The sequence below is a fragment of the Podarcis filfolensis genome (genome assembly GCF_964270895.1).
Source record: "Podarcis filfolensis genome assembly, chromosome: 9".
Classification (NCBI taxonomy): Eukaryota; Metazoa; Chordata; class Lepidosauria; order Squamata; family Lacertidae; genus Podarcis; species Podarcis filfolensis.
In genome coordinates this window covers 49,835,533-49,852,779 of record NC_139610.1, presented here as the reverse complement: position 1 = coordinate 49,852,779, position 17,247 = coordinate 49,835,533, and the positions used below count along the sequence as shown (strand labels likewise).

The window sequence follows — 17,247 nt, the reverse complement described above, 5'->3', positions numbered from 1 at the left end:
TGTCAAAATACAGGATCGTGCCAGAATATTTCTATTTCACTCCTTGTAGATTAATGGGTGATAGTCAGTCCTTTAGGTAAGTAAATCCCATAAATCATAGCAACTCCAGTATGTAACACAGTACGGATTCAGCCCCTCATGCTTCAGGGTGAAGAATAACCCAGGCAAAAGTATAAATCTCCTTCTATGCCAAAGCCAGGTTCTGGCTTCTTGCTCCTGTCTAGAAATACCACAATTTAACTCTGCCTGTGCCACAAATCCAACTCAATGGTGCAACGTTGGAAAATGTCGATCACTTCTCCTACCTAGGCAGTTATCTTTCCACAAGGGCCAACACTGATGCCGAAATCCAGCATTGCCTGAGCTCTGTGAGTGTGGCTTTCTCCCGACTGAAATGCAGAGTGTTTGAGGACATTCACAGGGAAACCAAAATGCTCGTTTACAAAGCTATTGTACTACCAACCTTACTATATGCTTGTGAAACATGGACCACTTATAAACACCATCTCCAACTCCTCGAAAGATTCCATCAACGGTGTCTCCGAAAATTTTTTACACATCACTTGGGAAGATAGGCAAACTAATATCAGTGTACTGGAAGAAGCAAAGATCACCAGTGTTGAAGCAATGATTCTTCAACATCAACTGCGTTGGACTGGTCATGTTGTGTGGATGCCTGATGATCGTCTGCCAAAGCAACTACTCTATTCCAAACTTAAAAATGGAAAGCGTAATGTTGGTGGTCAACAAAAGACGTTTAAAGACTGTCTCAAGGGAAATCTTAAAAAATGTAGTATAAATATTGACAACTGGGAAACACTGGCCTGCGAGCGCTCCAGTTGGAGAACAGCCTTTACCAAAGGTGTCATGGGCTTTGAAGACACTCGAACTCAGGACGCAAGGGAGAAACATGCTAAGAGGAAGGTACACTTGGCAAATCCACACCATGATCAACTCCCACCTGGAAACCAATGTCCCCACTGTGGAAGGACGTGTGAATCCAGAATTGGCTTCCACAGTCACTTACGGACTCATTGTTAAAACCGTGTTTATGGAAGACAATCTTACTCACCTATGAGTGGTCGCCAAAGAAGAAGAAGAAGAAGAGCTCCTTGGAGCACTGATGGTGCAGGTTTGCCATCCTGCAGAACTCCTTACAACACAACTGAACTAGAAAAGGATACTTGAGTACTAGGAAATATGAATGCCTTCTTCTAAAGGTGTACCCCTACAAGCACTCATTTGGATAGTAATGTATGCCCTCTAATAATATATTTATTTCTTTTAGGGCTCAGCTAAAAGCTGCAACATACAGGCATGTGATTTCTGGCATTCTTTCTTTTTTTCCCTCTTCACATTTTAGTTTTTCCATTAATGGATAGCTGTGATCAGAACAGCATGTTTATTTCTCTCTCCCCGGTTAGATTCTGCCTCCAGCAGAGCAGAATGTCCTGATGTGGCCATTAGAACAAAAGATACAGTTTTGCAATGCTTTATTGGTTCTCCCTCCCCTCCTTTTGTAATCTGTCCTTATTGGGAGAAGAGTGGGATAGAAATATGTGGTGGTGGTGGTGGCAGTGCTGGTGGTATCTTCTTTCCCTTGTGTACCCTTTATACTCTTTTATCAAATGGCCAGCTTCTCTCATTTGGCCTTACAGCTTCCTTCTGTCTTCACTAAACTGGCCATCAAGGTTAAGATAGTGTGGCAGGAGTTGCCTTGTCCTCCTGGCCTTAAAATTCTCTTATGCTCTTGAAAAGGAAGTGTTTCAAGGGAAGGCAGAGGAGCCAATATGCTACTGATACCACCAAGGGGAGGGAAAGATAACTTCATCAAGCCCATCTCCCATCATGGGCTTACCATATGCACAGAATTTGCTGAAACCTTGCCAAAAAAAGCTCATAAATTTTTGTGTCTGGATTTTCACTTTTTGAAATATGGTAACCCTACATCAGATAGGAACAAATAAACCTACATTTCTCAGTTATTCCCTTTAACCTTCAGCCTTCGCCAAGGGTTTAACATTCCTGGTATGCAGCCAAATGCACATCTTTGCAATACTACAAAGTCAGCTTCTCCCCTACAGACAGGCAATTGCTCCATCAGAGCATGGGTGTAGCCAGGACTTTTGTTTGGGGGGGGGCAAGTCTTTTGTTGGAGGGGGCAGAACCTCAGTTAGCTATATTGATTTATATTGATTTTTATTGATGGGGGGGGGCAGCTGCCCCTCCCTGCACCACTTGTCTACGCCCATGCATTAGAGCCCTCTTCTCTCACTAGGAACTTCCTGTAATTTGCCTATTTCCTGTGTGTTCTTTGTTTTTCTGCAAAGAAGGAGTTCAGAGGACTGTTATGCAACATCACAACTAGCAGCAAGCTGGCCTGGGGATCCACTGCTGCCATCATTGCCACTCTGGATGAAAAGTTGGCCCAGGTAAGCCAGTAGAAGCAGGTTGCCAGGTTAGCCACAACTTCTGGCCACCAGGTTCACGGCATTAACATTCCCACAGCCTCTGCTCCCTATTAGGGGTTGGGGGCCCTGCATTGCTGTAGAATTGGATCCAGCATAGAGTGCAAGATTGGCCTCGCTGTCTCTTTTCAGATCCAATCCCAACACTGGTGATCCTTTGTTCTCATACCAACATGGACACCTCACAGGTACCACCTCCACCCACGATTGGGAAGGGAAAGGCATGTTCAACTTCCAGAAATACCTTTATGCCTTATCTAATAGTTTCTGTGATAACCCATTACGAAGAAGATACTTAACTGACCCAGCTAAGCTATTTATTTTAGAAAAACTCATTTGACCACCTTAGCAGACCACTCCCCCCCCAAATCCCATGTAAGTAAAGGTAACGGGACACCTGACCATTAGGTCCAGTTGTGGCCGACTCTGGGGTTGCTGCGCTTTTCTTGCTTTATTGGCCGAGGGAGCCGGCGTACAGCTTCCGGGTCATGTGGCCAGCATGACTAAGCCGCTTCTGGCGAACGAGTGCAGCACACAGAAACACCGTTTACCTTCCCACTGGAGTGGTACCTATTTATCTACTTGCACTTTGACGTGCTTTCAAACTGCTAGGTTGGCAGGAGCAGGGACCGAGCAATGGGAGCTCACCCCGTCGCGGGGATTCGAACCGCTGACCTTCTGATCGGCAAGTCCTAGGCTCTGTGGTCCCCAAATCCCATGTAGTTATATATAAAAAATGGCCCTCTTCAGACATTTCAGAAATGTATAGGATTACACCTCCAACCAATTTAGGGAAAATCTTTGATGGAACAGCTGCTAGCCCATTGAAACCCAGGGTAGATTAGAAATTATCCCAGGAGAGTCTTATTTTGAAATCTTGTTTTCTTTTGGATAGTAAAGGAATGTGCTTTGAACTGCTTCCATGTTGTAGTCTTTGGAAGCTCAGTGTTATTCTATGTTGTTCATCTTGTTACGAGTTCATGACAAAGAGTTCTTCTAAACAGGAAGGCTGTTTTATTTCTGTCTCCTGAACAATGATAACTGAACCGAATTCTCTTTTTATAAAAAAAAACACCTCTTGAATATCTTTCTTAATCATTGACATCAGGGAAGGTGTACCAGGTTGACAGCAATTTGTTTGTGTTCGACTTTGGGAACTTCTTAAGGGTGCTGGAAAATTACCACTGCAGACCTACAAGAAGGCAATGAGAAAGAAACCAGTAGTGATGGTGATGGGGAGACATAATCCACCCACATTTTGTCACTTGGATTATTAAGATAAAGACTTTGCCCATCACTGCATTCATTCAAATGAAAGGAACTGTGGTCATTAAACAATTACTTTTGAAGAAAATGATGATAAATCAAAAAAGTATTGCCAGTGACATGGAAATTATGGATTCAGTTAAAAGTTGTCCAGTGGCTCAAGCAGGACCATACAAAGATATTTTAAAGCACACACAACAGGGTTATGAAAAGGATAAACATCTATCGTTGAGGAAGATTAATGTGCAGGGACAGGCAACATAAACAACAATCCCCATCGCCCCTAAAATAGATTGAACTCATGAGAAGGTAAATTTACACATTCAGTTTTTTCATGCATTGGCCATGATGTCCAGGAAATCTCCCAGGGAAAGGTGTTACACCTCACTAATTGGCATGAAGCTTACAAAGCGGAACTAAAGTGCTTTGTTAAGGTACAAGCAGAAGAAAGAAGTGGAAAAAATGCATGTGAAAAAAGATTTAGGCCATAGGGGGAAAAGAAGAAGCTGACCTGTTTCTCTAAGGTATGGGGCATTTGATTAATTCTGGACACGGGCACACACACACAAATACGGACACACACACACAAATACACACACACACATATACATACATACATATATATTCACAAACTTCAAGAAGATTGAAAGGTTTCTTCATGTAATTTGGAACAACTCTCCCTCTATAAATTTGGTTATATCAAAGATTTAAGTGCATACAACCCTGCCACCCTTTGCAGTAGTGCAATCCTATGTAACTCGGATCACAGACTTAGGGTGACTCAAATACTGTCCCCCCAAAAAGCTGTCCACAGTAAACAGCAAGAGTATCTAGGAAGCACGGAGACTTAGGAACAAATTGAAGTTGCTAAAGTTCATACTCTAGACCCTGCCATCTTGGGAGCTTCTGGCTGGGCAATTAAGCCTGTGTAGTCTTCTTTCAGGAAGCCTATATTGAACATAACAGCAGCAAAGGAGCTGAGAAAGTGCAAATGTCACAAAATTGTTTTGGAAACTACTGAATATATTTTTAAATGTTCATTGCAAGGAGTTGGACTAGATGACCCTTATGGTCCCTTCCAACTTTACAATTCTATGATCTGAAAATACGAACAGATTCAAATTTGTTTATTTGCATTTAATCATCAGACCATTATAAAACAAAGGTTTAACAGAATGAAAGTAACACAAAGTAACATCAAGAGACATTTAACTCAGACTCAAATAAACTACAACATAAACAAGCTTGAAATGCTGGATTTGCCTGGCAAATCACAGCATGCTCCGTTAAAGAGGGAAAATTGTTCCTTTTCAAACAAATATTAAAATGCAACAAAGTACAATGACAACCTGAATCAAATTACATAAACCCTAAATGAGTGAAAGCATAAAACAAACCTAGAATTCTGAATTCCTGTCTCCATGGCAGGACATATCATTCTTTCTTAAGAATTTTCTCCTCTCATTTGTTAGTGTCAAAAAGTGTTTATTTCTCTTGTCCACCCAGTAGATCAATTATAGACTCAAAGTCTCCCCATCTCTTGTATAAAAATAGTTAAAGCAATTATGTATATAATGACAGCTAATTACATATATGAAAACAATTTCAAATCCAAAATAGAAACCAGATGGTGTCTAACAGTTTGCTAGAGAATTCTCCAGCTTTGAAAATCATTAGTATTTGGCTCTTCCTGGATAAAAGAATTTAATAATAATTTCCAGCTGATTTTGATAAGGTCTGGCAGTACACCTCGCTGAATACTTATTGCTGGGTATTGCAAGTGGAAAGAATGCTATTGCACCGAAGTCCTGCTTGTGGACTTCCCATAGGCTTCTACTTTGCCACTATGCTAGGGTGTATGGGATGTTAGAGGAGGGGCAATACCTCTGGTGGGGGACATGTCATGCTCCTTCTGGGGTAGCTTGTCCACCCTGCACTCAGCTCATCTGTGGCTCCTAGAAGCTGTCAACATGTAGCAGCAGCCACACCCCAGGAAATGGCCTTGACTGGCCGGCTAAACCAGATGAGGGTAGCTGATGGATCTTCTGCAGCCAAACTGGTGCCAAATGCATTGCACTGTTTCCTTTGGAGCACATCAGTGAGGCTGAGAGACTTGTCATCTGGGCAGCCCAAGACCACTATATATACTGCTAGGGCTTGTGTCCCAGAGAGGTGATGCTAATGCAGCGGTTTGACTTCACCCCCAGAGGCACACTCCAATGTTTCTCAAGACAGATGAATGCCACTGAAAAAGAGAGAACATGATGCTGGACTAGATGGGCCTCTGGCTTAGGGTTACCAGACGTCCCCGTTTCCCGGGGACAGTCCCTGGATTTGCAAATAAGTCCCTGGACAAATTCCATCCCCGGAATGTCCCTGGATTTCATCTAATGTCCCCGGGAAACACAGCAGCGGCAGTCTCAGCACCCTGGAGCAGTTGGCTCTGGCTGGCTTCAGGAGCTGCTCGGAAGTCCCATTATGATGGTGGTGCAGGGGCTCTAAGATGCAGCTTCCGGGCTGCCTCCACCTTCCTTGACCCCAGCAACTAAGCTGTGAAGGGAGGCTTCATGCTGCCTATCGGAGCAGCCACCCAACTCCTACTTGCGTGCAAGCAGGAGCAGGGCAGGGATCTCTCAGCTGTGAAGAGAGGCTTCCAGCTGCCTATCAGAGCTTGTGTGCAAGCAGGAGGGGGCAGGGATCTCTCAGTTAGGCAATGGGAAACCTCGCTTCCCAGCTGAGGGATCCCTGCCCCCTCCTGCTTGCACGCAAGTAGGAATGGGATGGGGCTGCTCCGATGGGAAGGGAGGCATCGTGCTGCCTGGGCCTCACCACTGCCGCTCTCGGCCCTCCTTCTCCGCCTTCCATGCTTGACCCACCGCACACCGCTTCCCCACCACCACCACTGAAGAACCAACAACTCAGGGGCTGCCCAGGCTCATGGAGAAAGCAGATAGAAGCCTCGGAGGAAGGGGAAACATGGCGGTTGAGGTCAAGGCGGCGGCCGCCCCTCTGCCACCGCCATTGCTGCAGCATCGTCCCAAACATGTATTATTTATTTGTTTGTTTATTTATTTATTTGTTTCATTGAAAAAAATCTGGTAACCTTACTCTGGCTTATTTATTTAAAGTGTCCCCGGATTCATTGAAAAAAATCTGGTAACCTTACTCAGCCAGGTTTATCTTACATTCTTTAGCCCATCCGAGTGAGCTTCACTACCATAGGACAAGCCAGTCACGGGGAGGCATCCAGTGTTGTTGCTGCTTGAGTGAAAGGAGAGCTGTAGTCATGGAATGCAAATCTGTCTGTCTAGCGATCTTCCTTTGAAGAGAATTTATAAATGGCCATTTCTCTAGTACGAATCTTACATGGCAAACTGTTGCCTCCTGTTTACAGAAAGTTGTACCAGCATTAAAGCAGAGAATTGCAACAGCCATCATTGTAGGGATGGCACGTTAATTCTGAAAAAAAGAGCATTAATTAAAATAAACAAGCTGAAAACATGTTCAGACTGGAATGCTATGTGATTAGAAAAAAAAATTGAGAATCAGCACTACACAACTGGGCTTCCTACTGCTATAATCCATATGGTCCTTTATCAGGAACATCAAGTGTGCAGCACAGTATCGAAGCAACACAGCAGGAAGATTCTAACTGTTGAGTTCCCCACAATTTTACTTCGGTATGTTTCATCCATACTCATATTAATTTTAATTTTAATTAGAGCTGGACAAAGGCCATGGAAAATATTCTCAAACATTTGTTCAGATAAAAAGCACACAGATGCTTTGATGATATTTCCAACTACAAAAGCTACTGCAAATATTCACACCAACAGATGTTTATTCTGGGACAGGACAATATACTGATATGGCCTCACGATTATGTATATTTGGTAAAGAACTGTTAATATATTTTATTTGACCTTAGTGCACAGCAATTCATACAAAACACCATCACTTGAAGCAATTGTCCAAATACAATAGTACAGGAAGAGGCATATGGTTTGTATGTATAGCACTAAGAAGAAGAGCAGCTAACTTTAATTGTAATTCCTTATGGATGTATTTGATTTTAGAAGGTAAGCTAGAAACCACATTTTCTTCTCTAACTATCACTTGCTCAATCATCATTATAATACAGTTAGTTACATACTTAGGCATTTTTTAACATATTCTGCTCCTCTGTGGCTGCTGTGCTTTGCTAAGCCGTGGTTTAGCAATCTCCAGACAAACCATGAGCTAACCAAGGTATACAGCATGGGTAGGCAAACTAAGGCCCGGGGGCCGGATTTGGCCCAATCGCCTTCTAAATCCAGCCCATGGATGGTCCGGGAATCAGCGTGTTTTTACATGAGTAGAATGTGTCCTTTTATTTAAAATGCATCTCTGGGTTATTTGTGGGGCTTGCCTGGTGTTTTTACATGAGTAGAATGTGTCCTTTTATTTAAAATGCATCTCTGGGTTATTTGTGGGGCCTGCCTGGTGTTTTTACATGGGTAGAATGTGTCCTTTTATTTAAAATGCATCTCTGTCTTCTTTGTGGGGCATAGGAATTTGTTCATTCCCCCCCCAAAAAAAAACTATAGTCCACCCCCCACAAGGTCTGAGGGTCAGTGGACTGGTCCCCTGCTGAAAAAGTTTGCTGACCCCAGCTTTGTTTTGTCTGAGAGAGTTAAACCAGGCATAGGCAAACTCGGCCCTCCAGATGTTTTGGGACAACTCCCAACATCCCTGACCCCTGGTCCTGTTAGCTAGGGATGATGGGAGTTGCAGTCCCAAAACATCTGGAGGGCCGAGTTTGCCTATGCCTGAGTTAAACCCACGAGGCCAGATTTGGACAACCACATAGCACAGCAGCAGTCTCCTCTCTGGGAGCCCACTTGTTTGCTTGTTCATGATAAACCAAGGTTTGGCTGAGCACTACATGTGAACCAGACCATTGGTTGTTACAGCTCATAATAGAGAACCCATACTTTTAATATAAATATGTATTTTAATTATGGACTTCAGAGACAACCTTTTAACACTACTCTTATTTCCAGTTTAAACAAAGCTGATTCTATGGGAATGTTTCTAATACTAATATCCCTGTAAAAAGATGAACTGAAAATTAATCTTAGTCTCTTTACAAAGCGCTTGCACAGACACTTGAATATGCCTGGAACAGAAATATAATATGCTTGGCTGCAGGCCAGAGCACAATTATGCATGCTTAAACCTCATGCTCATATAACTATATAATGAATCGCAGCCTTCGTCAATTATAAATAAAGCCATTTCCCTTTCTAATTATGTTAGGCAGGCATAGACTTCTAACTTTGTCAATTACAGGGGCAGGAATGGTTTCCCTTTTAACTAGATTAGCTAGCAGCAGTCTTCTAAGATTGAGGCCCGTGTATGATGCAAACATTGGAGCCTCCAATATAGAAGAATTTGGTTTTGTAAAAAGGCTGTGCTATTATTTCAGTCTCACTTTCAACAAATATATTGTGTCCTGTAACATGTTAAAAGTTGGGCAGAGGGCCTGGCAGACCTTGGGCAAGGGGTGCGTGGGAAACATTGCCTGATCTATAATGTCAAAAGCCTGTAGGGTCTGTTACCCAGGAGAACTCACTGTGTAGATTTGAACCACCACAGACCGCATGGGTTCAGGCAACCCTCCCACCTATACACATGGTGAAAGAAATGTAGGAGGAGAGCTGGAGGGTGCATGAACTGGCCCTACCACCTGACAATATGTGCCACAGCATGTATACTCCTCTAGCCACCCATTTGACTGGCATGGCAAAGGAATGTGTGCAGCATAAGAGAGATGCAAATGCATGTTGTACCCAATAGCCCTTCAGTCCACAGCCCTGCTGACAGCACAACTTGTGAGCCCTTCCTGGTGAAAAGGATTTCCCTTTCATTGACATCAATAAAAGGAGGGGAATAAAAAATAGCCATCCCCATGTCAACTATACATGTGCATATATGTAAATATATATCTATATATCTGAATGCATTTTTTGAGGATTTGTAACTGCATAAATATGAATGCCATAAGGTCTGCACTTCTTTTAAACAGGTTCGGGTTCTATGTAAAACCGTGCACTTTCTTTAGTGTTGTAATATAACTACAAGTGTCTTACATAAGGGTATATCACCTTATGACCGATGTTCCAGTAACATCAAGTGAAACCATTTTGTAGTTAATTTCCTGTATTCAGACACCCAAAGAACTAAACTTGATTTATTTTGCTATGTTCTGATGTGGAATACTCTATGAAGAAAAACACCTTGTGAACTTCAATTATAACCACTTTTGGTCATTTATGAGAGGTGAGTTTATATAATTTGTAAGGAGACCTACCGACAGCTATATACACAAAAACATGCCAGTGGATTAATTGAGAGATAGACTGGGTGGTCCATGTCTCCGTTTACAAGAAGAAAACAATCATCAGGAGATGAAGTATCTTCTAATATAAACCTTCCCGCAAAATGCCACGGATCCATGCATTTTCTCTTTCTTTTACCCTGCAAAATTATTAGAATTGAATACAGGCTTGCTTTCCCCAGTAATCTCCATAAGTCCTCAACAAATAAAGGAAGGCAGTCCTTTGATGTGGAAGAAAACAAAACAAAATGAAAAACCTAAACAATCTGAATCCTCAGCCTCTGGATTTTACAAATATGCTCTTTCACAACCCAATTGCCATCAAGCTAGAAGAAATCCATATAATCCAGATTTCAACCATTTCCCGAGCCTTGTGCATCATGTGTTTCACACGTGACATGGAAGGCTTGGTGTTCCTGAATTCACTCCATTATGGTAAGCAAGGCATATTGTTGAACGCTCTGCATTAACTTTACAAAGCACTTACGTTTACCTCATAATGGATAATTCCACTCATAGCAGCTGAGTTGTTAAATTGCAAAGGATGTTAGAAATTACTCACCAGAGGCAAGCACCACACCCAGCATAACGTGGCAGTATCTCTAGGGTACAATTATTTTTTCCTGGCCCGAGGCTGCTAACAATATGTAGAAGAAAGCTTAAAGCAAAGGAACCCATAACAACAGTAGTCATTGTCCTAGAATTGGGACTGTTAGGTTGTGGGTGAACATATCAGACGACACAGCGATTCTTCAGACAGCTCTTGTTTATTCACAGGCCAGAACAGAACTGGGCTGAAGGATTCAGCCAACCTGCTTATATAGAGCTCAACTACAAAGCAACAGTAACAACTTTCTGTAACTATCCAATCACTGAACGTCACTTTCAATTCCTTCTTTGCATATGTGGACCTGAGTGAAAACTATCTACAGTGTCCCCCTGCTGGCCCAGGGTGAGAACAGTACATAACAGGGACTAATTCAGTTTTGGTGGTCTTCAGCCTAGGCTGTTTGGGGACTTTACTATGCTTTGGTGGTTGTAGTGCCACTGCAACCTATCTTAGGTCAGGTAGCAGCCCAGTAATGGGTAATGGGTGAGACTAGACGATTATGGGAAAATAACTTTGAAGAACATCATTTGCATATATTGGAGTAAAAGACAACATTTTAACATTTCATCAAGTTCTTGGAAAGCTGAGGCAGCCAACCTGTGGTCTCAGCCGAATTCCATGAAGTCCTCTTGGCACAATTTCATGGTGAAGAGGAGGAAAAGGAGATGGCAGAAAGGGAGAGAGGAAGTGAATAAAGAGATAGAAAAGGGCCCATTTCTCTTAACTCCCTCCCAAGTTTTGTTGGCAGCCCTGCTCATTTGACTCCAGCCCTGCTCACTGTAGGTAACTTGCCCCTGTCAAATTACTCCTGAGGGATAGTGTTCCTCAACAACAACAAAAAGATTGTCCACCTCTGCACATATTAACCATAGTTTGAAACTTTTTGCTAGTATGGGTCAGAGGTGTTCTAAGCACTTGTAATTAATTCTCCCCTAAAGTGCCAAGTACCAGCATGTCCTCACAACTCATTTCCTTTGTTAATTGGCACCAAACTGCTAATGATGATTTATTTCACACAGTACCAAAGTCACACTTTTGAAGAGCACATCATACTTCCTTAACCTTCTATTTCAGAATAATAAAAATGAACACCGTGGATTTCCTTTCTACTTCCTCAGCTTTAGAAGCATTCAATGCATCTCATCCTAAGCACTTGTTTACTGGTTCAGAAAATCTTGTGAGTAGCCCATTAGTGCCATAGCTCTAGTCAAAGCAGAATGCAAGTCCAACTCACATTGAAATTGCAAATTGGTTTAATGATGGCTAAAATAGAATAAAATATAGACAGGCAGACAAAAATATTGCTCCAGAAAGCATAAACTCACCATTCTTGTTATCTTAGGCCTTAAATAGAGGACAAAGTACTACCAATGGTGGTAATGAATAGTAGCAATGCTATTCTAAAAATCTCCTCCAGTAAGTCCTTAAAAGAGATCCTACTGCCTTCAGATGGCAGGCTACCGAAGAGTTTTTTTATGTGGGGGCACACATTTGTGAACTTCCTTCCCATGGCAAATTTGCTTGGTGCTGTCATTTTGGGCGCCAAGTGAAACCTGATCTGTTCACCTGTTTGTTTTAACAGATTTACTAATTTGGATTTACATGATTTGAACAGATCTAATATAAAGAGTAGAATTTCTTATTAATGTACTGCATGCAAAGAGCAAACTTCTCTTTTCTCCCCAAAAGAAATGCAGCCACCCTCAATATTCTCTGCTGAATGACAGGTCCAAATCCTTGCTTATTAAAGCAGCATCAAATTTATGGGGTTGAACTTATATAACTCTGCAGCTGCAGGGTAATCACTTCAGCTGTCTGTAGCTTCAGAGTAGTTTCTGGCAAGAGAGGGGGCGAACCTCAAAGGTATCCAAAGAATTGTTCTGTATATTAATCAAAAGAAACTAGAAAGTATGACCATTTTTGGAGAAACAGAAGGAAAGGTATGGATAAGAACCTAAGTCTACAATCCTAGGTATATTGATCTGGGAGGAGACTCGCAGTACAACATACTTCTGTGTAAATATGAACAAAGCTCCACCCCAATGATAAATTTCAGCCTAAAGTCCTAAGAACTCTTTCGAGTATGGCCCATTTGACTCTGTGGGGCTTACTTAGGAGCAAGCATATCTGATTTGCTAGTCACTCTGTTCTGTATTTTGTCCATCAAAAATATATTCTTTGAGATGGGGTAACCAAAACTGTGTACATTATTATCCTATACACCAAATCGAAGAATCACAGAATTGTGGAGTTGGAAGGCGATTCCAAGGGTTATCCCAACTCCCTGCAATGCAGGAATCACAGCTAAAGAATTCCTGACAGATGGCCATCCAACCGCCACTTTAAAACGTCCAATGAAGTAGAGCCTACCACCTTCCTACGTAGGTAGTCTGTTCCACAGTTGAAAAGCTCTTACCGTCAGAAAGTTCTTCCTAGTATTTGGTCGGAATCTGCTTTCTTGCAATTTGAATCAATTGGCTTGGGTCCTACCCTCTGGAGCAGCAGAAAACAAGCTCACCCCATCATCCATGTGACAGCCCTTCAACCATTTGAAGATGGCTATTATTATTCTCTTCTCCAGACTAAACATACCCAGCTCCGTCAATCATTTATCATAAAGCTTGGTTTCCACCCCATTTATCATCTTGGTCACCTTCCGCACACATCCCAACTTCTCAATATCCTTCTCGGCAGTGGCGCCCTCCTTGTAGAATGCCCTCCAATCAGATGTCAGGGAGATAAAGAATTACACAACTATTAGAAAACATCTGAAGGCAGCACAGTTCAGGGAAGCTTTTAATGCCTGACATTTTATTATTTTTTATATTTTGCTGGAAGCCGCCCAGAGTGGCTGGGGAAACCCAGTCAGATGGACGGGGAAGAAACATTATTATTATTATCATTATCATCATCATCATCATCATCAAACTGTGATGCCGAGAACCGAACACACTGCTCTATGTAGAGTCTGGCCAAGGCAGAATACAATGGTACTATTACTTCCCTTGACACTATACTTAGAGATTTTTTAAGGGGAAGGGTTGTATTCAGTTCACATTTAAGCTGAATTCATACTTTCTGAAGCAAGATGAGAACCAAATAAATCCAAATTTTGCAGTGCATTAATGAACGTATTAGTGAAATTATCATACAAAGTACATTTGTATGCTAGGATAAATTGCTAGCAATAAATGTGTTTATTAAGAGAAATTCACACTAAAATGCTGAATAATTTTTATGAGGATTAAAAAATAACAATTCACAAGCTGCTGCAGAAATTTGGAGAACTGAATTTGAGGCTGGAAAAATGAAAAACAGAACTGAAATGAACGTGGCCTTCCATCCTTAGTGATGACTGGGGAGCTTTTAGTACGGGTTTCTTTTTCTCAGGAATTCAGGTGAGTGGAGAGGTGGTGGCAGACACAAGCTGGGATATAGCCAGCTGGCCGTGTCCTTAAGGCAGCCTGGGCATATTCACATCCTCTACATTAGATGTCAGAAAAGCCTGCCTCATTTGGCAGATCTTCGTGCACATGGGTGGAAAGTGAGAGAAATGTGAGCAGGGAGGTGAGATAGTAGACTGTGAAAAGTTTTCTGGGTTGGTTGAAGTTCTGAGCAACAGCTCAAAAGTTCTTAAAGTTCTTCTGCCCCCTTAAAGCTTCTGGAAACAATTGCTGGCAAAAAGATATGATGTGCATGCATTGTAAATTATGAAACGAAAATTTGTCAGGACTTTAATGTTTGTAGAGGGAGCCACCTAATGGATACATCCTATGCAACCCCATGCGTATATACACATATATGTATAACAAAGCCCCCCTGCAACCCTACACGTCCAGTAAGCCCCACACTAGCAACCCCACTCTGTAAGAAACAAACAGGCACCAATCAACTCTACAAATTACTTACACCTTATGTACTCAGGCAACAGAACTACGTGATGCAGGTAACACAGGTGAATGTACATGTTCAGATCCTTGGTCTATCTAGCCAAGTACTGCACTGCTTATGTTCTCTGGTATCAGCTATTGAAGGTTTTAGGAAGAAATCTTTCTCAGTTCTGCCATCAGAGAACCTCCTAAACTGGAGATGGTGATGAGTATTATGATTACGGTATCTGTTTTTCACCAGCAGGTTCCAGCCAGAGTGGGTTACAATGAGTTAAAAACAGGAATTGAATAGAAGAACTTGCACATGCAACGCGTCTGTTCCAGCTTTGCCTTCAAATATTTGGCTATCTGCTGTCTAGTTGGTGCACATATTTGACTGGTCATGTAGCCTTATTGGAGTTCACTGATTGGGTCTGCACAGAAACCCATTCCTTCAGTCAACCGCCCCCCCCCCAAGAGAACTCCTTACCTGCTCATGGAGAAGGCAACCATGTACTTATTTTAATACGGGTCTTCCATGATTAGTTTTCTATCAGCTTCCCTAGATTTTAAAATATGCAAAGCAAAAAGAAATGTATTGATTCAAGTTTACTTAGGATGAGTTTAAAAATGCCCTGACTCAAGATTCTCTGATGCTATTGCTTTTAATTTTTAAATATTTAGTATTTGTCATTTCTGTCTCTTTTTGGCATTTACACCAAATCCTGATGGCTTTCAAACCAATGGGAGATTTTGTAATTGTTTTACAGTGATTACGCCCTGCCAATGCATTAATATATTATATTCAAAACCATATTTTAATGTGGATTATATATGTTCACAAACATTAGCCAGATACTATTGCCTGTTTAGCTCTCCTGTGAGAATCAATACCTAAACTCTTGTCCCACAAAACAAAGGATATGAGCTTACTTGCACAGCATGGAAGAATAACTTAAGATGAAGGAAACACTACAGACTGAAACTATTAATTTTCATAACATAGCACATGTATTGTTGCCAAAAAAAATTGCTCAATGAATATCACAGATTTGTTGGAAGGAGCAGAAATATATACACAGTTGTGCAAATGACCCTGATACCTGCATTGACTATAACATCAATATTTGTAATATAATATTTATATTATGATTACATGTCTCTAAGGATAAAGTTACTTTATGGCAGAGCTCTTACACCAGATATGTTTATACAAATTTACATCAATTAATCAAAGAGACCGGGAATATGTAATCAAATCAAATCCTACTTAAAGCAAAATTGTTAAGGAGAGAAATTCTCTCAGCTCCCAACAAAACCCCATGGTAGTTTGCTAACTGCTATCACTGCTCACCCTGTTTCAAAATTATCCAAGATGGGAATTTTGAAGATGAATACTGCAGACATAACTAAAGCCATACTCCAGCACAAGAGTTAAGTATATTTAAGTCAATTGATTTTAATGGACTTAAGCATATCTAATTCTACCATTTGATTAAAGTATATTTTATGAGTCTAACTGCACAAGCATTTAATCTCATCGCATGAGGCTACTATGGTCACATTTATGGAGATTCAAATTTTCCTTAGTTACATATACTGTGAGAGGAGACATTGCAGAGAGCAACTGGATTTAATTTGCACCTGCAAAGTGAGATATTGAACCTCATTAACATTTTAGGGTAGAAACAATGCTTGGAAAACACATCTCTAAGTGTTAAAAAAATAAAGGTGGAACACCCGCAAGTCAACCTTTCTTAAAGCTAATTTAAAAGGTGTGGCCATGATTAAAATACATTCCTAGGAAGAAGCATATAGCACAAGCAAGAGAGATCTAACCATTATAGTGCTTAATGCTCCCAGCAGTTACCATAATGAGATGGGGATAATTTTTTAATTTTTTTTAAATTTTTTGGTCATTTGTTAAGTCACTGGGATGACTTGCAGATGGTTTCGGTAGAAAATCCACTGGTTATGGCAAAGTTTGCCCAATTATATTTCATAATATAATGTTCAAAATGTTCATAATTACTTGTTTTTTTTAAAAAAAAGTTTGACACAGTTCAAGCTCTCCATAAGATTGTAATGTACAGCATGTACAGGATTCTGATTGCTGTTGCATTGCATCAAGGATATTGTGGTTTTAAAGTTCAGTTGCCTATTTGGAATGATGCTGCACTGCATCACAGCTTTTCTGCCCATAAAGCTGCATCAGCAACGAATCATTATCACATTTGTTTATTTGGCTGTGATATAAGAAGAGTTATTATGAGATTACATAATGTGGTCTAACATAATAGGATAAAAATACCCTTTAGCCAATATGAATATGTGAGAGCACCAGTCTGGTCCACTGCATGGAGTTGGCATGTTGTCCTAGTCTTCACCATGGCCAGCCATCCAGCAGTCCATCAGTCTACAGAAAACGCATAAAGGTAAAGGTAAAGGGACCCCTGACCATTAGGTCCAGTCATGACTGACTCTGGGGTTGCGGCGCTCATCTCGCTTTATTGGCCGAGGGAGCCAACGTATAGCTTCCGGGTCATATGGCCACCATGACTAAGCTGCTTCTGGTGAACCAGAGCAGCGCACGGAAACACCGTTTACCTTCCCGGCGGAGCAGTACCTATTTATCTACTTGCAGTTTGACGTGCT

The 17,247-nt window shown here is 41.4% G+C and overlaps 1 long non-coding RNA gene across 1 annotated transcript; it reads right to left on the bottom strand.

Annotated features, from left to right (window-relative positions):
• Positions 1-3,537: 3,537 nt before the first annotated feature.
• On the bottom strand, positions 3,538-17,006 carry LOC310742618. Its single transcript, XR_014538616.1, has 3 exons — positions 16,904-17,006; positions 15,083-15,154; positions 3,538-3,660 (listed from the first exon to the last, which is right to left on the bottom strand). It is a non-coding gene; the product is annotated as an uncharacterized lncRNA (long non-coding RNA).
• Positions 17,007-17,247: the final 241 nt, after the last annotated feature.